We start from the raw sequence: 17,448 nt of genomic DNA, 5'->3' as shown, positions 1-17,448 counted from the left end.
AGCTCAGATGGTAGAGCACTTGCCCGCGAAAGGCAAAGGTCCCGAGTTCAAGTCTCGGTCGGGCATACAGTTTTAATCTGCCAGGAAGTTTCATTATGGTTTACTGTTTGGGGCTGTAAAAGAAGTTGCTGAATCATCAATGAAAAGTCCTCCAAAAGAACCTATTATCGAAAATGGTGGTGACAGGGATGTAGTGGCCACTTTTGATGACACCTGGCAAAAAGGGTGCACAATTCATTGAATGAATGATGTTGTTGTAACAACATATGTTGACACTGGAAAAGTACTAGATGTTGAAGTGTTGAGCAAATTTTGTCATAGTTGTGTGAAAGGGATTCCAGATCATGAATGTAATATAAACTATAAAGGCTAAAGTGGAGGTATCTAAGCACAGGGAGTTGTCAGGTTGTTTACCATATCTGTTGCCTCCCAAGGCCTGCAATATGTGAAGGAAGTGATGGTGATAGTAAAGCTTTTCTTGAGGTTCAAAAATGTGCTCCATATGGAGCTGAAACTATTGTGCAGAAGTTATAATGTGTGGGACATGAACAGAAAAGACTTGGCACTAGACTTAGAAAGCTGAGACAGAATTTGTCAGGAAAAAAATTATCTGATGGGAATAAAAGAGAGAAGGCGACTGACAGATCCAGAAATTGACAAACTACAGACATATTATGGCTTAGCAATAAGAAAGAACACAGGGGACTTGAAAAATATGAAGCAAGCAGTTTGGGCCTTATACTTCCACAAAATGTATTCAGACAATAACCCTATCCACAACTTGTGCCAAAAAGGAAGTGTAGTATTGTGTGGCAACAAAGGTCAATTGCTGGTGGTGAAGTATATCTTCACAGGCATTCTCTACCAACTGCTAAATGGAAGCCATCAAACCTATATTCAGGGACCTTGCAAATGAAAACTTATTCAATAAATGTCTTCATGGTGGTAGCCAAATCCCAAATGAGAGTTTTAACCAATGTGTATGGGAAAGATTGCCAAAAACCATTTTTGTGGGAAGAAATGCACTTGCTGTTGGTGTTTATGATGCGGTTTCATGTTTTAATGATGGTGTGCAAAGCAGGAAATATGTTTTACAGAAAACAGGAATTAAGCCCAGAGTGAACTATATCAAAGCTTTGTATGTGATAGACTGAGAGCGTGTAGTGAAAGCAGGTAAATCATTTTTAAAGGTGATAAAATCAAGAAGACTGTATCATAGGAATGTGAAAAGGAAGAAAACTGATTTAGAAAATGAAAAAGAACCTGCTTACAGTGCTGCACAGTTTTAAACAAATGCTAAATACAAGAAGGAACTTTAACGGCCATTTTCCGCAAAACACAAATTTCTGTACTCATGTGCATGTAACACCCAAAATAAATATCATATTACTTTCAAACTTTGTATGCTTATTAAAAACAAACTCCTTAATGCAATACTCCAGAATTTTCCAAATATATTAAAAACTGTGGTAAAAATTGAAGTAATTAAGTATAAAGTTTGAGTTTTTTTTTCTAAACTTAAAGTTTAAAATGTAACAGCTCATTCATTTTTTCATAAATTAAATACATTCTACATTTTCATACACCTGTAAGTATGGTTTGTATGCTGTGGAAAATTAATCAAAGAATCTCTCTTACATTGCCACCCTGCCAGAGAAATGGCACAGACACAATTAGTCCTGAACTAAAGCCACAGTATTTGCCATCATGCTCTGTAACACTAAATTTGCAGTTTAGTAGAATCACACAACATTATTCCCACAAATTCATAAGAATTCTATTATGAATTATAGGCTTGTGCCATAGATTCCACGAAAGGACAAGTGCTTATTTGCATGTTCCACGGACAATATTTGCAGTCTCTCTACAAGAAGTGGAATGTTTCAGTTTAAAAATGTATAGCTTGAATAAAATAACTTTGTGGTTGACAGATGCCAGTGGTGTGGATTTTGATGCCATCTAGTGGGCAGCATGCTACAAGCTCTCATGATTGATGTAAATTACTCCTTGTTTTGTTCTTCCTTCTCCATCCTGTGTAACCTAGCTCACCTTGGAAGACTGTGTGTACCTACAGAACAGATAACACAGTGAGCCTGTGGAACTCTAGAAAGAACTTTTGTTGGCTGACACCTGGTCCCTACCATTTGAGTAGCTGAAACAAGGATCACAAAGTTATTTTAAGCTGTGTCTAATACATTTTATGACAGAAAAATATAACAACATGCTGACCATTTACACAATTGTCTTTTACATTGTCATCAGGCTATCTTTATCCTCCTTGCCTCATCCATCAGGTGTTATTTTGCTTTCCGAGTTAGCACATTTCCTTCACATTACCTCACAGTCATCAATTTTGATGTTAAGTTTATTGCTCATCTCATTACTCCTCCACATTACTTAGCATAGAATATGGTTTTAATGTAATAGAGTGAAGACAAATGTGATGATAATTAGTAAAAGGAGAATAATGATTTGTATAATCCATCAAAATTGGGAACTACACAGTAAAGGAAGAAGATGGTTGAAGCAAGGAAGATATCACAGGTAGATTGGCATAGTCAAAGTGTGCTTTCTTCAGTAATAGCTCTGTTGTTACCAAATACTGATATGTAACTGAGGAAGACATTGCTGGAAGTTTTCATCTGGAGCACAGCGTTGTATGAAAGTAAAATGTTGACTGTCGTAAATCCAGATAAAAAGAAACCGGAATCCTGCAGCAGTTATTATCGAAGAATGGGTGAAGAAAGCAATCAATGGAAGACCCTTACTAGAAGAATGGACATGTTATTGGGGCATCTGCTATGGCATCCAACAGTAGTTAAATTGGCACTGAAAGGAACAGTATAGAGGAAAAATCAAAGGAGTAGGCAAATACTAAAATATGCAAAAGAACTTACATATGGATGGAAAGATTGCACAAATTGCAGGATAGTACCAAACCTGCCAAAAGACTGATGACTTACAAAAATTACTATGACAGTGAAATCACAGACATATCACACAATTTATACTTTATGACATCTTCCTGTCAGATTTTGTACTGTCTTCTAGGAATCAGTTGGCCAGTCAGAACACACGTAAGGCCTAATCTTTGTTGGGTGTTTATGATTACATTATGTTTATGACATGCAATATGAATACCTTTTGAAGTGTGACCTTGTCGCAGACAATGGAGAAGAGAAGGAGCAGAATGTGGACTAAGTTGACTACACTATGAATACCCAGAAGAGCAACTAGATTTACAGAATAGCAATCACCATGTCTTTCTTCTAGGTTTGCAGCAGTTTTTCTACTCTTACTGTCCTCTTTACAGCGCCATATTTTAAATTTGATAGAGGACTGAAAAAGCCTAGTCCTTTTGTAATTTGATCTCTACACTTCAGTCTTTCATCCAGACAATTTATAAAAATCTGCTAATGTAGTCTGACATAAACTCCCATAATAAAATGCAAGGCTGCTCCAGGAATCACTTTGTGTTTTAATAATTTTCCCTATATTCACTGAAGAGCCTCTTAATTAGTAATTAGTAATCATCTGATGGCAGCAGAGTATCTTAAGTCTTTTTCCTCTCTCTTTCCTTGTACACAACTTGTCTGTGTTTCACATACGTAACGGGAAACACTCCAGAAAAAAGTCTAAATAAGTTATTTCTTGTCTCTTACGCTAATGCTTTCTTCAATGAAGAGATCATTGTTTTTTAATTTGAGCTGTCACAGACCCATTTATTTTTCATATAACTTCATTAAGAGTAGATCTATTTTTTTATTATTTTGCTACCAAGACAGGTTAAATTCATTACATTATCCAACTGTCATTGCAGAAGTATATTGCTACTTATTACCAGGTCTGTGTCATTTATCAGCTGTGGCTGGGGAGATTGCATGACATCTGAAATATTAATAAATTAAAATACAAATAATATATAACATTTCAGCTTACTCAAACACAATTAAAAATTTAATGCAGAATGCATTTCTTGATCAGCATATATTTCGTCAATACATTTACTAAGTTTTGAGGAAATTCAGTAGATGAACCCACTGTCTATCAGATTCAAGAAATTCCTGTACTGGGTATAGTGAACATAGTTTTAAGTCCCTTGTAATTTTTTCTTGTACTTCTCTGATAGCAAGATCTGCAGTTCCAAGTGTAATGAACTGAACATTCTCAGAACAGTTGTCATAAAGCTATCTCTTGTTTTTTACAGTCAACAGTTACCATGATCTCTTTGCTTGGAGTGTTGTTGTTGTGTAACTTATGGATCTTGCTGAATGTACATAGGTTTTCCTTGACATGCATGAGGCACAGTAATATATGAGGGTGGTTTGAAAAGTTCCCGGATCATCACGAGAGGTCAGTGCTAGCGCAATGAGTCATTCAAGTGATATTCATTGGACTGTTGCCTGTAAAGATGTGCCACATCAGTGCTCTTGGAAGAAAGCTGTGGTGGTGACATGGGTCTGCTGTTGTTCACATGTAGTGATTTGCAAAGATGGAAAAAATTGAGGTTTGAGCAGTGATAAAGTACTTCATAAAGAAAGGTATAAAATCATGCCGATTTCCATATTACACTGGGGGACTCTGCTCCTACATATTCAACTGTTCAAGTGGACAAATGACTTTAAATTTGGTCAGGAGAGCTTAGATAGTGATCCATGCAGTGGTCGGCCAAGATGTGTCACTGATCCAGAAATCACTGCAAAAGTGCACAAAATGGTCATGGAGGATCGTTGACTGAAAGTGCGTGAAATTTCTCAACTTGCCAGATATCATCTGAAAGAGTATATCACATTTTAATTGATGAATTGGAAATGAAAAAATTATCTGCAAGATGGGTGCCGCTACTCTTGGCACTGGAACAAAAACGCGTGAGAATGGATATATCAGAACAATGTTTGGCCCATATTAGGAGAAACTAACAAGATTTTTTGCACCAGTTTGTGACAACAGGTGAAACTTGGGTGCACTACTATACTCCAGAGACAAAACAACAGTCAAAGCAGTGGAAACATGCTGATTCTCCACCAAAGAAAGCAAAGACATTTCCTTCAGTGGGTAAGGTCATGGCGTCAGTGTTCTGGGATGCGAAGGGGATTCTGTTTGTAGATTATCTCCCCACTGGGCAAACAATTACTGGAGAATGCTGTGCTAACCTCCTGGACAAATTGCAACAAAAGATACGCAAAAAAGGCCAGTTTTAGCAGGGAAGAAAGTCATCTTCCATCAAGACAATGCGTGCCCGCACAAATGTGCCATCGCCATGGCAAAATTACATGAAATAAGGTATGCATTGTTGCCACACCTGCCTTATTCACCTGATATGGCTCCATCAGATTTCCATCTCTTCTCAAATCTGAAATTTTTTCTTGGTGGACGAAAATTCGCTTCAAATGAAGAATTGATAGAGTTGACAGCTATTTTGCAGGACTGGAGGAAACTCATTTTCGAGATGGGATCAAGGCACTGGAACACTGTTGGACCAAGTGCATTAATCTACAAAGAGACTACATTTAAAAAAAAAAAGAAGTCTCAGTGATTTAAGTACTTTTTTTCTATTCCGTTCCGAGAACTTTTTAAACCACCCTCGTATAATAGTAGTAAATGGTCATTATTCCCAACTTTGTGAATAATGGTTTGCAATGCTCCTGCGTCCCCTCTCAGATAGCCAAGTGCATTGAAATGAACACTTCTGGGATGTGGGGAAGTGCATCAGTTCCAGATCAAATCTACCTCACAGATTAATGATAGTTTTAGGTGGTTTACCACATCAGTATAAGCAAATATCAGGTTGATTCCCAGGTTTCACTTCCATTACAGTTTGCAAAAATGCTTTGAAAAGTTTTGTCACATTTGACCACACACATACACTAGACACAGACAAAAGATGAACACAGAGGATGTCTTCACAGGAATGTTGAAACCAACAAAACAATAGCGTATATACAGTTATGGTTCTCTGTGAAATTTTAGATGTACAAGACCATCCCAACCCAGTGTTGGCTGAATATAAGCACCGGGATGGATGGATTGAACGCTCCTGCTTACTATATGATGTGATAATTTTTACTGCTCTCTTTTGCGGTAATACAATGTCCTTGCAACCTGATGAATGATCCCACAGCTGTAGTCTTTAAGCAATATGATTGTGGAACAGAGCTTGACATACAGTTAGTAGATACTGGTGTGTAATTACTCTTTTCCCTCTCCTTAGGAAATATCCTAAATAGGAAAATTTCTTGCGCACATACTCATTGTGTACATTCCATGAAAGTTTGTGATAACAAAACCTAGCAATTTCACCATTTCTACATGATACAAATGTGTTTTTGCTGAGACTGCATACCATATGCTGAGTTTTTTCTTCATTTATTTTCTTTTTATTTGGATGAACCTCTCATTGTCCTTTCCAGATAGTACATCTGATTTCAGAACTGCTTGAGTAGAATTATTTTCTTTGACAGCAAGAGTAGTGTCATCAGCAAATTGTAGCATGTCACCATCTTGGCTAAGATCATTTACAAAAATGGGGAAAAAAGGGAGAGGCTATGATAAAAGCTTGTGGAATGCTGTGGTCTTTCTTCTGCTCCTGATATGTTACTGCTTTCTAAGTAGTACTGAAGGGTAGCAAGTACAGCAGCTCCCACACCATAGTATTTTAACTTATGGGGAACAGGTCATACAGTTATCGTATTAATAACCTGAAAACCACTTTATATTAAACTTGGTATTTGTCATGAACACAGTATACAATAAAATGTCACATGCCAAGTGCTGGAATAAGACTAAGGAACAAACTGCAGTGATGGTACAAGTTCGAAAGTTAAAGATTTTAGTTAGTCCAAAGACAGCACATTGCATAAACACTCAATTCTGGTGGTTAAAGACCACCACAGAGACCCTCCTCCACTCCCTCCTGCGGAGCGTGGGAAGAGGTGGCATGGTGCTTGGTCATGTATGAAGATGTACCCATGGGAAAAGAGGACCTGTAGTTGTAGATTCCATTAATGAAGAATTCTCGTTGCCATGTCAGTGGTTGGAGCGGGTGGCCAAACCAGGAAACTGGGATCAGGCAACCCGGCAGTGAAGGGGGCATGGCTCACTGTCAGTGGCACATGAACAGAGAGGTGGCTGTTGTCATCAGTTGAGACAGTGATGGCTGTCTTCTCTGTGTCTGTAGGGATTGCAAACGCACTGAGGAGTGTGACCTGAGTGATCAAATAGTCCAGCATGCGTGGAGGGGCATGCTGGACAAACTGTGCCATCGCGTAATTGCAGAGAGGGGTCCTCGATGTGAAAGAATGACGCATTGACTTGGAAGATGCCAATGCAGGTGTCGTCAGAAGATCAGTGGAGTCACTGGGATGGGGGGACGCACATGCGACATCACACGCAGCCTCTGAGTTGGGTGGAGGCCACAAACCACTAGCACCACACATATTGTTACACACACGTTCAGAGTCAGAAGGAGAGCTCACCTCATTAGGTGCACTGTGAGTGAGTGGTAACATAGAAGTGGGATCGGGCAGGGGAGGGGGGGGGGGGGGGTGAGTTATCCTCCGAATTTGCATCTTCATAGAGCTCCCAAGCTGGTTTCAGACATGAGGCAGATGCTGTTTGTCCTTTACAGTGGACCATAATGTCAAAGGTCTGCAGCAAGCAGTGTAATACTTTAAGTGATTCCAGTAGGGCAGGTGCAGTGCAGGTCACACCATGTCATCACGCAGCATCATGTAGGTGCAGGTCATTGTGCATGAAGATGTCAGGGACTGTGTGTGCCCTTGGCTGGTGACGTATCGGATGTATTCTATAATTTGGAAGTTTGGACTGCACCGTTGGAGTCCTCAGTCCTCAACAAATTGTGCCAGAAAGATGAGAGGTTCCCCGTACAATAAGTCAGCTAGGGAGGCTTGTAAATCCCCTTTGTAGCCTATACAGATGCCAAGCAGGACCCAGGAGAGTGCCTCTGACCAATACATGCCGTGACACTTCAGCAGGGCTTTTCAAGTGTGGTGCCAAGGCTCGATCAACCCACTGCTCTACAGGTGGTAGGCTGTTCTGTGTAATTTGTTTGCACTGCACAGGTCACACAGCTTGGAGAAAGAAACATCCTCAAATTGTCGTCCCTAGTCTGTTGTGACCAAAGACGTGCAGTTGAACTGTGCGATCAAGGAGGTGATAAAGGCCTGTTCAACAGAGTTGGCTGTTATATCTGTGATTGGAATGGTCTTGTCCCACCAATTAATGTGACTGACAATTGACAGGATGTATGAAAAACCCTCTGAAAGTGGGAGCGGGCTGACCAGGTTGAGATGTACATGAGGAACTGTTTTCAGGTATGTTAAACAAGCCCAATGGTAGGTATGCATATCAGCCAACATTAGTGCATTGGCAGGGTACACACACACTATTCCAGTTTTTGCAGTCTGCCCTAACCCATATCCATACAAAATGCTCCGTTATTAGGCAGCTGGTGGCCCAAACACTAGGATGTGCAAGGTCATGGATAGCAGCAAATTTCTTATGGTACAAGATGGCCAGAACTACGGGGTGGACTGAGCCTGTGAAAACATTGCAGAGGACTGATAGGAAAGAACTCAGAATTCAGTCAGGCTCAATTGATAGCAAGGTAGACTCATTGTGTAATAACTGCTGTATGTCATCATTAGAGACTGGATTGGATTACATGCATTTGAATGTTCCATATGCAGTTGCATATTTGGCTCCTTTTTACCAGATATTGCATATTTTAACTAAAAACTAGTGATGATGCATAGTTTCACTCTGTGTTTAAAATATTTTAAAAATTTAGATGGGAGGTCTCTAGCTCGATCTAGTTTCAATGTCTCACAGATTGACTGCGACCTATAAATGCATGCAGTTGCTAACTGAGAGGCCACTGCCTTGCAAAATCATTACAAAAGAGGAACAGGAACAGGCAGACAGAGTCAATGCTCCTGCGTCCGCACCTCCAGTTAATCCCTTCCGCTGTCATACCGTACATGTCAGCAACAATTAAATTAAACTATGCAAGCTTCTAGTCACACACCAATTCCAGAATGAGATTTTCACTCTGCAGCGGAGTGTGCGCTGATATGAAACTTCCTGGCAGATTAAAACTGTGTGCCCGACCGAGACTCGAACTCGGAACCTTTGCCTTTCGCGGGCAAGTGCTCTACGAGGTACTGGCAGAAGTAGAGCTGTGAGTACCGGGCGTGAGTCGTGCTTCGGTAGCTCAGTTGGTAGAGCACTTGCCCGCGAAAGGCAAAGGTCCCGAGTTCGAGTCTCGGCCGGGCACACAGTTTTAATCTGCCAGGAAGTTTCACACACCAATTGTTTCAGTTTAGCTTTCTGTTTACTTTTACACAGTTGTGTGTGTTTATGATGTGCAGTGTGTAACGTGTTGTGCGCCATGCTGCCCAAAAAAAGAAACGTCATTTCGTGGATAGCTGATCATCCTGGAACATTTACATATGACGTAATTGTTTTATATTGTTGAGTTTGCGAGAAAAACCTTTCATGCAAAAAAAAAAAAAAAAGGCTCCAAATAGTCCAGCAAATCAAGACAAGTCTTCATTTCGCAGAAATGCAGAGGAAAGGACCACGGCAACAACTTCTGACAGTAGCAAACTGCAGTAGCAGGGATTTGTCCAAAGTTAACCAAAAAAGTCTGTTTAACATGGATCTATGTGAAGCATTCATTGCAAGCAATATTCCTCTTCACAAACTTACAAACCCTATCCTCAAAGGCTTACTGCACAAGTATTGCTTAAATCAAAATGTACCAGATGATTCACCATTGTGTAAAAATTACACACCGACAATTGACGTAAATGTTCTGGAAGATAAGCAGTGACCTCAATGACAGCATTATCTGGATTTCAGGTGATGAAACTACAAACACTTGTGGCTGTTACTTTGCAAATTTAATTGTTGGTTCTTGAAAAGAAGAGCCTTCTTCTTCCTATGTAGTGGCCTGCAAAGAACTTGAAATAGTAAATCATTCTACAAGTGCCAGATTCGTAAATGAGGGTACTAGAAAAATACTTCCAGAATCTTCTGCAGATGAAAGGGTGTTTGTGTTTATGTTGGATGCTGTTCCCTATGTGATCAAAGTAGGAAAAGCCCGCCAAGTATTTTATCCCAATTTGATTCACGTGATGTGCTTTGCTCTAGTGGAGTGCATCGCCTTGCTGAAGAAGTACCGTACGTTCCACGTTTGGGAATGTAAATACACTATAACCCCACATTTACGTTCCTGGAATTAAGGTTTCCCCTCATTTACAACATTTTTTATTGATCCCATCATGTTTCCTATGCCTACAATGTTAATTTTAACCTGATTTTGCGTCAATAATTTTCCCGTGATTTATGCATTACAAAAAAATGTTTGTGGAGAAAAAAATGATGCTGCCATGATCTTGGCTGTCCAGTAGTGTTTACAAATATTACATGGTTAAGTTTCTTGACACCAGGGCATTTTTTTTCCCCTTTATTGTAATTTTAATACCTGTACAACGGGTAGGCTGGCAGCAGCATTCTACGCTGCTCTTCAGCCGTAGAGTAGACAATGAGAAAACATAAAGAATACACATAATTGACATAATGGCGGGTAAAAAGCAGTAGACACAGAATCATGGACCCATTCACTCTCGATGATAATCCACACTACAAACTGTTGACACAACGCACAAACACTGATGATTTCGATGGCACATGTGAATGATGGAGCGTGATGGCAAACACTAAACACAAAACACGATGGCACACACAAGAAATGGATGGCGATGATTTCCAGCGCGCGAATGTCCACGTAACGTGTGCGAGTCCGGAGACCTGCCAAGAGGGGAAGAAGGGTGAGAGGGAGGGAGAGGGGAGAGCAAAGATGCCAATGGCAGTGGAGATGGGAGGATGAGTGGAGGTACGGGGGTAGGGGAAGCCCAGGGGAGGAATGGGGAGAAAGGGAGGAGGGAGGGAAGGGGGAGAGAAGGGAGAGAGGGTGTCCAAAGGAACAAACACTGGAAGAGGGAGGGAGGATCAAAGTTGGTAGGAGGGGTAGATGGAGGAGAGGAGGGCATCATCAGGGAGGGGGAGCTGTCAGAAGCCACCTTGGGAGAGGGTGTGGAGAGTGGAGAGATGGAGAGCAGGTGGGATGTGGAAGTACAGGCGCGGTAGCAGACGGGGGCGGGAGAGGATGGGAGAGACCAACGGGTGAAGAGGATCGAGTTTGCAGGAGGTGTAGAGGATCCGTATCTGACACTAGGGCACTCTACTGAGTGGATATGAACTGGTTAAAGTATAAAAGTTGGAACAATTCATGCCGTATCTTCTGTCACTGCCAAGCTTTACTTGGCATGATGGCTGATGGGAGTAACTAGGTTCATTCAAATGAAGATATCATGACCAATCATAACCATTTCCAAATTGTATCTAGTGTGAAAACGCAGTTTCGTTATTTTTGTGATCAATGTGACACCTTTGTCGAATGTAGCGTAGCGTGTTTCGGCGTATAGCCACTTGGAGCGCTAGTTGACTCTGTAATTCACTTTGCGTTGCACAAATGTTTTTAGTTTTAAAACTGCACTGGTTACATATTTTATTCATGGTGAGCAAAACGTGTTTTGAGAATTTATTCTCATTGTCAAATGCAGTATTTACATATGTAGTTTCTGTGATGTTACATAAACAAACAATGTGAGTGATAGTTTGTGTGTGTGTGTGTGTGTGTGTGTTTGTGTGTGTGGTTTTCTACATAACTGATGAGCCACAGCACCCGATAACCTCAAAAATACAACTACAGTACAAGAGACGCATATTCAAACACCACACAAAATACTTATGTGCATATTTGCCCTTGACAATGAGAAAAAAATTCTCAAAACACGTCGTGCTAAGCATGAAAAAATACATTAGCTATTAGTGCTGTATTTCATTATTTAAGTAATGAATGGCAGTTGTAGGCATTCAAAAGCATCGATTGTAGCATATGAAATTGAGTGAAACATTCCTACTTACCAGACAATTATCAGTTTCAGTTACATCAGCGGTTTTTTATTAGATATTAAAGCTCCATTAGATGATAAACACACCCCTGACAAGTCTTTTGATGCTTGTTATGTACATATATGATATATAAAGTGCGAGGGGTATCCCATACATAACTTTTACAGCTTAAAACGTTATTTCCCTCTATTTACATTTTCCCATGTTTTACACCATTTATTGAAGTTTCTTGAAAAGTGTAAAAGTGGAGCTTCACTGTAAACTGATTTCATCCACAAAGAAAGTGTTTCTAAAGGCTCCTGCTTGCGTCAAGACCTACAAAGAAAAACTATCAAAATGTGCCGTTTTCTCCCGAACAAGTGGTAACTCGTTGGGGTATGTGGGCCGAAGATGTGTTGTTTTACAATGAACTTTTCGAGGCCATTACAGGGGTGGTAAACGACTTTGACAGTGCAGAGACTTTGGCAGTTTCCCAGTGCAAGGAAGCTTTTAATGATTCCAGTATTAAAAAAGTTATTGCTGTGGTTAGCACTCATTTTTCCCATATACCTGCAAGTATTAAAAAGCTTAAAACTCAAGGTTTGGTGTTGAATGAATCTATTCAGTTAATGAATAAAATTATTCTAGTGACCTACTTATTGCCAGAGGTATGCCCAAGAAAACTTAAAGAAAAGTTTGAAAACATTTTAAACAAAAGCCCATGCTTTGAACCTTTGTGTCATTGATAGTTTTATTAATGGGACGGGTGAACTTTTACCAGACAATAATTGCCAACATAGCACCCCAACACAAATACTGCTTAGTTACCTCAGCTGATGTAGAATGTTCCTTTTTTGCTTATAAAAATATTTTGAGGGATCGAAGAAACAATCTAACTACTGAACATTTTGACCAGTACTTGGTCGTTTATGTTTAAAATAGTAGAAAAATGTAGAATAAATTGTAAATAATGCTTTGGCCCAATAGTATTAATTAAAAGTTAATGCTGTTCAAAAAAATTCATGATGGTATGTTGTTTTTTAAATAAAATATTATGGAGTTTTTGAGTGTGCCCCTCTGCATGTGATATATCTCAAAGTTTGTCCTGTACATATCGATTGTTTTAATGTAACTCACTCGCATTGAATCTGCTTGTCACCGACAACAATAGCAAAGAAGGAACAATTCTTGAAACATGGTATGCATTCCCATTTTGCAAAGTTTTAGAAAATAATCTCAGAAACGTCCCCTAGCTAACCTCTACCAGAAAGTATTCAGAAAATGATATCAGCATTCTAAATGTACCAACTTTTCACATGGCCGGCATGCTTCCTTGTAACTGATATGCACAGGTACAACTCTGAGATATAATGCATACAGTAATGACAGTGTTTTTTAATTATTTCATCTTGCATATTTCAACACTTCTCATGCATTTTTAAGCGTTTTTCATGCATATTTTAAGGTTTTCATGATGCATATAATCTGGTCTCTATTCATCATCTCTTTGTGGCTGGGCTGCTAGTTCTTAAAAATCCCAAGAGAATGAGATCATACTATCTCAAGATATCTGGTAGGTGATGACATTGCACCCTTGATGTAACTGACATTGGTGGTGAACTGACATATTAGGTCCATGTGTCAGAAGCATTTGGGGGGGGGGGGGGGGGGGGGGGGAAGACGGCTGTGCAGTTATGCACTGAATTGACCAGCAGCTTGTGGTCCATATATATAGTCACTGACCTACCCTTGATGTCTTCGCAGAAATCTTGAACTGCTTCGTAAATGGCAAAAAGTTCTCAGTTGAGAGTCGACCTTTTACACTGGGAGGTGAACAATTTTCATGAGAAGAAACAAAGTGGTTGCACAGAACTCTTGACTGCTGAAGAAGCATGGCACCGGTGGCTATGTCACTTGCACCCATCGTGATTGATACTGGAGCCTCGGAGACTGGGTGTGCAATAGTGACAGTGTTTGTGAGTGCACTTTTTAATGCATCAAATACGCAATGCACATCGTTGCATCACAGAAACTTGTGAAGTCTGGAAGTATTCTTTCCTGCAAGTGCCTCTCTCAGTGGTGCTTGTAGGGATGCGATGTGCAGGATGTGTCATTGAAAAAAATTTATCGTGCCTATGAAACGGCGTAGATCACAGTAAATGTCAGGCAGAGGAAGGTCACATCACAGATAAAGGTGACTCATTCCAACGTGGGTCAGATCTTTTCCGTGGAGATGGTATAACCTATAAATGTCACACTAGCAGCTCGCTACTGCAATTTAATGTCGCTGAGGGCAACCCCATCCTCGATGAGTATATTAAGGTTTCCTGACAGATATTGTCCATGCTCCTCAGAGATAGTTGACAAAATGAGAATATTGTCCAGATACGCATAACAGTATGGTGGTGAAAATATTATGGAATCGATAAAATGTTGACAGGTCTGAGCAGCGTTTCTTAGGCAGTACGGCATGTAGCAGTACTCATAGTCCAAACAGAGGTAATTATTGCAGTCTTGAGGATGTTTTCCCAATACATTGGGACCTGGTGGTACACTTTCCAGCACTGTATCACACTGAAAACCCACACACCATAGAGCTGTAGGGCAAAATCCCATATACAGTGGCGGTCGAAATAATAGAGCCACCTCTATTGACGAGATTAAGAACTAGGATATCTATTAGTTCGCGAAATCGCCACGAGTGCCGTGTTGTCAGTCCCTTGTAGACAACATCAGGGAAGACGTTGCTGCTATCTTTAGTCGTCCAAAAGCAAGCGTTTGAGCTAGACGTGTGAAAAGAGGCATAAAGGTAAGAATCTTATGGGTCAAAATAATAGAGCCGCTTTACACATGTGCCTTTAAATTGATTTTTATGCAGTTGTTTTGTATGTAAATTGACGTGTGGTTTTGTTTACATTCGTCTAGATGGGCAGAGCAAAGCATACCAGTGAAGATGAGCGTATAGTAATGTTCCGGATGTTCAAAAGTGGGATGTCCATGAATAAAATAGCCAATGTCTTGCACGTTTCGCGAAAACGAGTCCAGAACGCCATGAGACGGTCAAAACAAACAAAGCCGCAGGTGGAGAACAGGGGGCGACCTCGTGTAACTACTCCTCGCGTAGACAGACTCATCACTAGGGAAGTGAAGAAAGACCCATTTTTGTCAACACCACGACTGAAAGCCATTTTGTTTAGCGATGAACATGATGTTCAACCATCAACCTCAACGATTCAAAGACGACTGAGATCTGCAAAATTGAATGGGCGCATTGCAAGAAAGAAGCCACATGTTTCACAAGCTAATGTTCGGAAAAGGTTAGCCTTTGCCCGGAGAAATGAACAAAAACCTAATACTTGGTGGAGGAACATCCTTTGGTCCGATGAATCCAAGTTTAATAGGTTTGCCTCAGACGGAAAAGTCTATGTGCGCCGCCCACCAAACCAGGAATTTAATCCCAAGTACACTTTAAAAACTGTGAAATACGGTGGCGGAAGTGTTATGGTATGGGGATGTTTTTCGTGGTACGGCATTGGTCCAATACACCGTATCAACGGCATAATGAACGCAGAAATGTACAAAGACATCTTGGCAAATGTGATGCTGCCTTATGCTGAAGAGGAAATGCCGCTGAAATGGAAATTTCAGCACGATAACGATCCAAAGCATACTGCAAGGATCATAAGGCAGTTTGTTCAAGAGCACAATATCGAAGTATTAGAGTGGCCACCTCAGTCCCCTGACGCATCACCCATTGAGAACTTATGGGAGATCTTAGACAAGAGAATTGACCGCTCAAAAGCTACATCTTCAGAAAAACTGTGGGAAGAAATCCAGAGAGCCTGGTATGCGATCAGTAGTGACAAATGCAGGCGTTTAGTAGACTCTATGGGTAAGAGGTGCAGGGCAATCCTCAAAAATAAGGGTTACCCCACGAAGTACTAATGCAGTCCTATGCAAAAAAGACTGTTCCTGTACGTTTCATAAGACTGAGATCAAGTACAATATATTTGTTTCAATTGGCTCTATTTTTTTGACCCTGTGGTCTGGTATTCTTTTGAATATTATTGATTATTACTGATTATTTTGTGTTGTGTTATCTATATAACTGACTATAGTACAATGTGACTCGGTTGTAATGGTTTCCATCATAGTTCAAACATGTCTAGTAATAAATGTGCACTTTATTCCAAACCATTGCCAGGTGGCTCTATTATTTTGACCGCCACTGTATGTGGTATGGGATAGTTATCTAAGATTATCTTGGTGTTCAGTTGTTGGTAGTCACCTCACAAACTTAATGAAACAACTTTCTTGGGAACTAAGTGGATCAGTGAGGACTAATTACTGTTGAATAGGTGGACTATACTGGTTGTCTAACAGTTCTTGTACTGCGGTCTTGCGTGCTACAATTTGATCACATTAAGCCATGTGGCGTATCGGGGGGACCTTCTGTGGTGTTCAGTTGGTGGCAAATATCGTTAGTAATTGCTCATGGTGAAAAAATCCTCTTCGCTGATGACAGCAATATTATAGTCACTGAGAAAACAAGTGAACTCCTTGCCGAGAAAGCAAATGAAACTCTCTAGGAAGTTTACAATTGGTCAATAAGTAATAAAATGACATTGAACATAAAGAAAACTAATGCCATGAATTTCAATTTGAAGAGGAAAAATGACAATGCTAAATTAAATGTAGATGGCACCTCTATAGTCTATGTAACAAATGCAAAATTTCTAGGAATGAGTATTGATTCTCAGTTGAAGTGGTGTGAACACACAAAGGTACTTGCAAACCGAATATCATCAGCATGTTATGCCCTTACAATCCTATCATCAGTGTGTAACATGCAATGTCTTTTAGTTACATATTATTCATATGTACACTCAATTCTTAGCTATGGCATTCTTTTTTGGGGAACAAATGCCCAAATTATGAACACAATTTTCAAACTCCAGAAAAGAGCCATAAGACTAATAACCAAAAATACTAGTCAAGCTCATTGTAAAGATCTGTTCAGAGCACTGGGGATTTTAACTGCTCAATGTGAATACATTTACCAGTCAGTTGTACACATTAAAAATAACATTGGTAATTACTGCATAAATAGCCCTGTCCATGACCATGCAACAAGAGATAGACTCAAGTTACATTTACCAAGAAAAAATAAACATAAAACTCAAAACAGCATTTTCTACCAAGGAATAAAACTGTACAGTAAGTTACCAAAAGAGATGAAAGAAATTGCAAAAATACACTTAATTAAAAAGGCAGCTAAGAAGTACCTGTTATGCAATACATTTTATACATTGAAGGATTACTTAGCTAAAACAGAGTAGGGGTTGGATAAAAAATGTTATACAAATAAATAATAATGATAATAATAATGATTATAAAATATCCAACATTCCACATGACACCTTCACTTTATGTTTTTTCCTTCTTTTTTTCCTTTCTAGGAATCATTGC

The 17,448-nt window shown here is 39.8% G+C and overlaps 1 long non-coding RNA gene and 1 other non-coding gene across 2 annotated transcripts in view; both read left to right on the top strand.

Moving 5' to 3' along the window:
• LOC126237075 (uncharacterized) overlaps positions 1 to 17,448 on the top strand; it is a 143,173-nt gene that overhangs the window by 37,369 nt on the left and 88,356 nt on the right. The window lies entirely within an intron of this gene.
• Trnas-cga (transfer RNA serine (anticodon CGA)) lies at positions 9,221 to 9,295 on the top strand. The gene has a single exon. It is a non-coding gene; the product is annotated as a tRNA-Ser (tRNA).

The sequence above is a fragment of the Schistocerca nitens genome, chromosome 2 (genome assembly GCF_023898315.1).
Source record: "Schistocerca nitens isolate TAMUIC-IGC-003100 chromosome 2, iqSchNite1.1, whole genome shotgun sequence".
Lineage (NCBI taxonomy): Eukaryota > Metazoa > Arthropoda > Insecta > Orthoptera > Acrididae > Schistocerca > Schistocerca nitens.
The sequence above is the reverse complement of the archived record's forward strand: the minus strand, read 5'-3'. Positions and strand labels throughout refer to the sequence as shown.